General features: G+C 42.0%; 1 long non-coding RNA gene across 1 annotated transcript; it reads right to left on the bottom strand.

Annotated features, from left to right (window-relative positions):
- Positions 1-2079: 2079 nt before the first annotated feature.
- LOC115293337 lies at positions 2080-5471 on the bottom strand. Its single transcript, XR_003909500.1, has 3 exons — positions 5375-5471; positions 3772-3929; positions 2080-2270 (listed from the first exon to the last, which is right to left on the bottom strand). It is a non-coding gene; the product is annotated as an uncharacterized LOC115293337 (long non-coding RNA).
- Positions 5472-8051: the final 2580 nt, after the last annotated feature.

An 8051-nucleotide genomic window follows, 5' to 3' on the forward strand; every position in this document is an offset into this window, starting at 1 on the left:
AGGTGCTTAACCAAGTGGGCCATGTAGGTGCCCTGGCACTGAGAATTTTTCATCCTCTACTATTACCACCCTTGATGAGATTCAGTTAATGATCAAATAGCTAGTATGAGTCTGAAGTGCTGTCTGTATTTTCCCTGCTCACCTCTGTGGCCATGCAGGTTTTCTCACCAGAGAGCTGGCTGCCTTCCCGCCTGTGAGAGCTGCATGCTGGCTGGGCACCACAGAGCACACATCTGTTTGCCTGTTCGTCCCTTAGTGTCAGCAGGAATCTGTAAGCAAAAGGTGTCTTGGGTATCTGAGAAGAAACACAAGGAAACCTAAAGCTTCCAGTGGGAGTGCAGTGTGTCGAGAAAGATACCTTTATCCTTTTAGTGGTGATTTGTAAACGTGGAGAGCTGGGAGAAAGAAGTAGCTCTCAGACTCTGGAAACACCGCTTTTTATTTGAAATCATTGCAAACTGCTCAATTTAGTTGTCTAGAGGCTTCCGCTTTCTGATTCAGGATAGGGGGATCTGTTGGCCATTGTCAAGAGCGTGGAAAGCAGTTTTACAAGCATGGACCCACACCTCATTAGTAGGTGCCTCTATCGAAAATTGCCTCCAGATGCCGTGAGCTCTCCTTACACTGATAGAGGTGGCACAGGAAACTGTCCAGGTGGAGCTCGGGCTGCGCTCATGTCTCACAGCTGATAAACCTCTCTCTCGCTCTCTCTGAATCCCAAGGGATGGCTTGTTGGGGTGGAGTTACAGGGTTGGTGAGTTGAAAACAAAACAAACATATTATTATGATAATAGAATGTGAAAGGAAGGAGGTGAGTTTGAGAGGTGCCCCTTGGGAGTCATTTGACAGCACTGTCACATGTGATACTTAAGAAAGCATTTCCTTTTTGCTCAAGAAACGGCCAGTTATCCAGGTGCTGACTGGGTAAGATTTCTCAGCCAGCACCTTTTTGACCTGATGCGGAAACAGGCAACAATGTATGTCTCTTTGTTTCTTTCAACAGTCACCTAGCTGGCTGCCTGATCTGACTACCTCCTCTTTGTTCTTTTCCTTGGAGCACAGGGTCAGCACCCTTGGACTCAGTGGTCAAAATCTAATGTCCTTGATGTCCACAGCTGGAATTGATAGGCCTTTTAGAATACTTCTGTGTGCATTTTTATTTCTTGACATATTATAAATCCAGTAGAATGAACTGTTTAAAAAAAAAAACTGCCCACAAATCCAAGAACCCTGGGGAACAAAGAAAGAATCTGCAATCAGCCACGGCTGTTACTTTGTTGCCTATGCTCCCAGAGTCCTCTCCCCTCTGTTTAATGAGGAAAAAAAACTTCAAGGCAGCCCTCTGAAAAGAGTGTGTGCCTCAATGGCCATTACCTCCTTTTTATCCATAAAGTGGGAACGTAGGACATAGAATGCTAGGGTTAGGAGGACTGCTGCTTGAACTTGGGATTGGAACCCTTTGCCCTCCTGGCAAGAGGGTGGACTTACCCTTCAAAGCTTTTATCTCTAACCTAGCCCCTCACCCCCTGCAGTGGGCTTGTCTCTTAACTGTATCTGCCCATGTTCACCTTCTCTTATTTACACATGTGCTTATTAAATCGTACTTTGGAAGGGATGAGAGGCAAAAGGAGGACTTAAGGAGAGAAAATATTCATATCGTAAGTCATTATGTCCTCACCAGCTGGAAAGAAAATCAAGAAACATTTAGAAGGTCTTTTCATTCCTGATGAGTTGAAAGAATGTTCCTGTGTGGCTTGAATGGCAAGAAAAGGAAAATATTCCTCTTTCAATGGGTACTTGCTCTACTTCAAGTTGGCAAGAAAGGCTTCAATAACAGGTTGTACAGAATGTTACTTCAAAGGCCTGGATTTGGGCACCTTGGATACTCTGGCCACAAACTGTATCCAAAAATGATTGAACTTCCCCAGTCAGTGATGTGTACAAATGGCACACACCGTTAGCCACACATGCACACAGTGTATGAATTCCCACATTGCCGACTGCTCATTCCAGCCAGAGAATTTTTGTTTGCGCCGCTAAAAAAAAAAAAAAAAAAAAAAAGATCAAGTTCATAGAAGGTTATATGGGAAAATGCCAAAGGGAAAATGAAAATCGGATGCTTCTAAGACAGGGCCTCGAGAACTTTGCTGAGATCTTCTGTGTCCTTCCACGCTTTCTGTCCTCAAGGTAACCAGGAATCCTGTAGACTTAGAGGGGAAAGGGTGTGGTAGGAGAGTCCTTGGTACTTGTTCAGAGTGGTTATGAAGTACCTAAATCCAGAAAGAAAGACATTTTCAGCTAGTTCTTACTGGCATAGCATTTATGCAGCACATAATACTTTTCTAGATCATTGCTGCTCTATGTTCAGCTGCTGGGATTCTTGGAAAAGAAAGAAGCCATTCCCAGCACAATGAATGCCCTGTTAGCATGACTGAGTCTAGGAGGAAAAATATTTTTTTCAGCCTAGTGCATTAATAGACTCACAAAAAGATTTACTGGGGATATGGAGTGGTAGGAAGGTAATAGTCTGCCTCACAGTTTTTATTTTGATAAATCCCTGGGGTGAATTCCTGTGTTTGAGCCAGCTTCTCAACGACAGAATTAACACATTCTCTCCTGTTGCTGTCACAACACAATTTGATCAAAATGCAAAGGAAACTCTGCTACCTTTTCTGGAAATTGCTACACATGGGATGAAGTGGGTTTACTGATAAGGTAACTGCCAGCCCTAGGAATTTTCTGTTGATGCTAACTTGGCAGGTTTTAGACTGCTTAGGAGTCCCCATATAGGGTGAAGTTTAGCAAACCTCTCATTGACCACTGGGCTACCAAAAACCTGCATCAAGCATTCATCAGAAGCATAACTTAGGAATGCCTTGTATACTAGATGGTGGTTGTGCCTTTCTGCAAATCTTGATTTGAATGCTAAGTATTTAACTTGGAGCCTGTATATACCATGTGAGCCATTGTCCTTTTTAATTTGAATGGACATTATGATTATTCAAGGGGAAGACAGATTTGAATCCTATTATAGAATAGGAAATGGGATAAGTTTGTTAGCCATATAGGCACCCAGTACTCCCCATTTTTTTGGATGAATGGCAGTGTTGACAGGTGTTAAGTCATGCCATAATATACATGGCAATAATCTCTACTTGACAGAGATGAATTAAAGCAGAAATCATGACTTAGTCAAATATGGGGAGCACAGAATTGAAAACAACTGATACCACACAAAAAACTCCCCTTTCTATTGCTCCCAGGATCATAGTACCTCATATTGACAAGTCTAATTCAGGCCAATAAAATACTCCTGTCATGTGATTTCTGGAGAAAGTATTAGGTTTTCAATATGTCATCTCTTTGAATTATTTCAAATTGCTTTTGGAATTGCCTTTACCCACTGTTATTGTCATGAATACTGGCATAGCCCTAAAAGAACCATTATCCTTCCTCCTTTTCAAACAGTCCCTTTTTCATAGTATCTGGCATTTGACATCAGAACTGAGCACATTGGGAAGTTTGACAATAGAAACAATATTAATAGACAACTGAGAAGAAACATCGACCAACACTATTGGGCCAAACTTTAAAATCTGGTTTTTAAAAAAGCAATATTAACAGTCAAATGTTTTAAGTAATGCCTCTTTGCCATTGACCTTGAGCTTAATGAAATCACCAGAAGTCCCTTGTGGTCTTCAAACAGAGACTTGCTTTATTGTCTTGGTTTTACAGAAGAGCGCTCAGCTTCAGAAAAGTTAAGTGACTCACCTACAGAGCTGGAGAGGAAGGTTGGTCTCCAGTTCGGAAGTACTTTTTAAGAGGTTGGCTTTCTGCTTCTGTGTTTATCCTTTCCTGAAATCTGTCCTGGGTTTTCCTTGGCATGATTCCTGCTACCATCTAGGCAATTCCAATTGTTTGAGTGGGAGCTGAAAGATGACATGTCCAACATCCAGTTTTTGGTAGAATTTAGGTACACACATAAACAAGACACATACCTCCTCTCGAAATGAGCAGAACTAAAAGTGCTTTATGTCACCACATGATATAAACGTGTTTATTTACCAAGATGCCATCAAATGTAGAACATTGCTGATTAAACAACTTCTCAGGGGGGAAAAGGGGGTATTTTACATGAAATCCACATATCACTAAAATGCATTCTGTTGTAAAGGATGTGAAAATACAAAGCTCATATATTTTATATAAAGGAAAATTTTTAAATGCCATTATATTCTCCTACTAAAATATGTATTCTTTTCAAATGTATTTAATTCTCAGCGTGGACAGAACATATAAACTGCTCTGTAACATTATTGCATTTCCAAAAAGAAAACAACTTTGATGTATTAGGGATAAAATACATGAGGTGACATCTCTGATATTTAGAGCTTCTCAGAAGTAGTACATTCCTTGCCTTTAAAAATAAGAAAGCAGAATTTGGTTTAACACCTTTCAGCAGGCAGTCAGAAAAAGTTTGGTTGCTCCCAACTCAAAAATGTTATTGTTTTATTAAAATTAAGAAAATAAAAATGTTCCAGTTGACACAACTAATTACCATGACTCTTACCCCAAGATAAAAATAAATGTACCAGTGGTCAAATGGAATGGGGCTGGGAGTCAGTAGTTGATAGTAACTGAATCACTTGCATGAGATTCATTATTTTTAAATCATTTTACATAACCAACAGGCTGTTTTGCTCAGTAACCCTTTAAGAATTGTAAGGATTTGCCCAGAGTTGACAGAAGTCACCATCAGCCACCAGTGATCAGTTCTGTGATGGGTTCATTTTAATCTCGAAAATACCAGGATTCTATTGATACAAACTGCTGGTAGTCCTTGTAAAATCACACGCAAGCTCTACAGAGAGACTGAAAATAATAATAAAATAAGAATAGGCAACAGACGGTCAATAGGCTGCTGAGCTCTTTAAGCAATCTGGAAATAAATTTGGAGAAGAACTCAGTGTACCTGCTACCTAAAAGGCATTGGCTTGATAAGGAGGCTCGCTGCAAGCCAGAAATGGCAAAAGTGCATGTGCCCCCCCCACCCCCCACTATACCCTCTGGGGGGTCAGCCCAGCTCAAATGACAAGTTTTCCACTCTCTATTGACATAGTAACTCTGACCTCAGAATTGCAAACCTGATTCCCTAGCTTCACATTGGCCATGTCTCCTGAAACAAAATCAAAGAGTCATTTGCTTCTTGAAGCCTAATGGCATGCTGAAAACGTGTTGACTACTGAGGAAGACTGGTGTGGGGTAGATGGGAAGCAAAAAAAAGACAACTTTGCCCCATCCTGGTGTATATGTGATGTGTAACTCTATGCCAGTGGGGGCCTCACACCAGGGTGCTGACGGATGTTCGACTTACCTAGTGCGGAAGACCCTGTCATTGTCCTTGGCTTCTGTATCTGAGACTCCCAGGTGCAAGCCAGAGAGCTGTCTGGGAGCAAAAGCGTCTTGTGGAACCGCGGAAGGCACTGTGGAGATGAAGATAACTTGGGCCCACTCAAGTTCCCGGGAGCAGAAACAAGTGTTTCTGTTTCCTTGCCGCTGCTGAGTACAAACAAGCATATGGAGAGCTGGAATTCTCCCTTGCTAAGACAGAAAAAGAAAGAAAAACACGATACCATCAGAAAACCCTGATCTTCTCATGGTAGAAAATGCTTTTTGTCTTGTTTTGCGGGGTTTGAGCAAAATCTGTTAAAGCAAGAGAACTTGGGCATATTTGTTCAAAGTGCTTCAAGCCAGAGAAACGTTGTTCACGGTAGATCAGTAGTTTCTGGCTTAAAATGGCTGGAAAAGTCCAGGTTTTACCAGAGCTTCAAAGCAAAAGAATGATTTAGTGATCCAGACTGACAGGGGAATGTACAAGTTTGTCTTAATAGTGATTCATCACTTAGTCACGGGGAAATTTGGACCATTTTCTTAATTTTCTTGAGCCTGTATTTGTTATTTTTCTTTTCTGGCAAATGACTTGCAGGGGCTCCTAGAGGGAGAGTGCAGAGATGAGGGGTAAGGAGTCCTCTGGTCTTGACCCATTTCTGTCATGACCCTTAGGCAAGTTGGTGACTGACCATTTCTGAGCCTCAGTATCATTGGAGATCACAGGAGGGATCTAAACACACTTTATTTAAGCTTTTCTGCTGTTCTAAAGGCCCAGTTCTTTGACTTATATTAACCCTTACCTTAATTGCCCACTTACTGACATCTTTATATTCTTTTGTAGATACCATCGAGTTTTACTCTCCTCAGCAATATGCTCCAAATTCTCTCACCTCTCTTCCTGGGGACCACTCTTTCCTTTAATACCTTCCACTGCTTTTCTGTGTACTTTGCCACCACTATGTTTCTGGGGAAGACAGCAACATTGAAAAGAGGGCTCAAATGAAAGCTCGCCTAGTGCTGAGGTAAGAGCAACACCCAGTGCGTCCATTTGCAGAAGGAAGCACTTGACCATGTGGGTGGCTGTCTGCAAGGGGAGGGAGACCTCGGTTGCAGACAGCAAATGTGGTCCAGGCTGATTCAGCCACCAGAGGTCCGTGCCCTCACTCAGGTTTTCAGCTCACCACCTCCTTCAGCTGAAGGAAACCTGGTAGAACCTACTTCTGGCTCCATGATAAGTTCTTGTGGGACCAGCACATTTTTCAAGGCCATGCTTGCACCAAGTAATTCTGACAGCATTCATATTTACGCAGGAATTTTAATTTCTTCCTTTGATACAGAACAAAGAATCACTGCCTTGTGAAAGCCACTTTAGAGATGTCTTGCTTTATTTAAAAAATGGTTAACTTGTGTTTAGATCTTATTCTCCAGAGGAGAGCCACTGACATCCAGTTGGCTTACCCGGCTCCCTCTCCCATTACCAGATCAAGAATAAACAGGTTAATGAGTAACATCAGGCTAACCTTATACTTTGTAGAATTCAGTATGTACACTGAGGCTCATATTGACTCACTGATAAGTGCAGATTTGATTGACTTTTAGGAAAATAGATTCTGGGGAGTTAGGGAGGCATAGGAATGATATTATTGGGTGGCGAGAATCAGCCAGACTGAATTAGTAAAAAAGCTGGATGAGGAAGAAAAGGTGTTTCAATATTTATTTTTATCTTCTGGGAATTATAATAAATATTATCTGCTCTGTCAGGCACTATTATAACATCTAATTTAACAGTCCCTGTGTTTGGATTGGTAACTAAAATGGTGCCAAGTGAGAAGACTCCCTAGCCATATTCTAATAGACAAACAAATAGTCTGGAGCCTCCTGAATACTCTGTCTTTGCCGGGGCTTCAAACCTCTCCTCCCAAGGCCTCTCCTCCCAAGGCCATGCAATACAGAAGTGAAGAGAACAGTGTGTGAGGTGTAGGGGAATGTAGGAGATGGCAGACACCTGGAGAGCACATTCTGGTTGATTGTCACCTTGATGAAATGGGGGTATATGTTACCTGACCCTGTGATATTGTCTTCAATAAAATCCAGAAATCTCAATAGGTATATGGTATCTACTCTTGTTTGTAAAGCAGTAGCCAGGCCAAACACAATACATGTGACAGACTGATGTGCTTTCCTGAGCTCTAGTTCATGACCTTTGCTCTCTACTGTTTGTTTGCATGTGTCACATACCACTGTCTTGTCACAGGTAATCTCCTAGTGTGTAGACAGGAAGTCCCCACGTTTGGAATGCCTGATGTATTACAGATGATCAGTCAGAACAGCCACTCTGACCAGGGACCCATTTCCCTTCTGTGTAACTCTGCCTCCAGTGCCAGTAGAACCTTAGCCTATCAAGTGTTGCAACTATTCCTCCCTAACGTCATTTTCCCTCTATTTTACCCCTTTTGCTTCATGAACTGCAATGGCAGAGGGTCACCAGACTGTCCATGAAGCTGTAGACCCTTCAATTTTGGATGGCTTCCTGCTAAGGAAAGCCTTAGCCATCACCGCCATTTGTCAGGAACCTGCTAAGCTGCCTGATTTCACTTTCCAGGCTTATCCACAGAAGACTTGAAACCTCTTCTAAATTTTGCCAGACCTCTGCCTCAGTC

The sequence above is a fragment of the Suricata suricatta genome, chromosome 6 (assembly GCF_006229205.1).
Source record: "Suricata suricatta isolate VVHF042 chromosome 6, meerkat_22Aug2017_6uvM2_HiC, whole genome shotgun sequence".
Taxonomy (NCBI): domain Eukaryota; kingdom Metazoa; phylum Chordata; class Mammalia; order Carnivora; family Herpestidae; genus Suricata; species Suricata suricatta.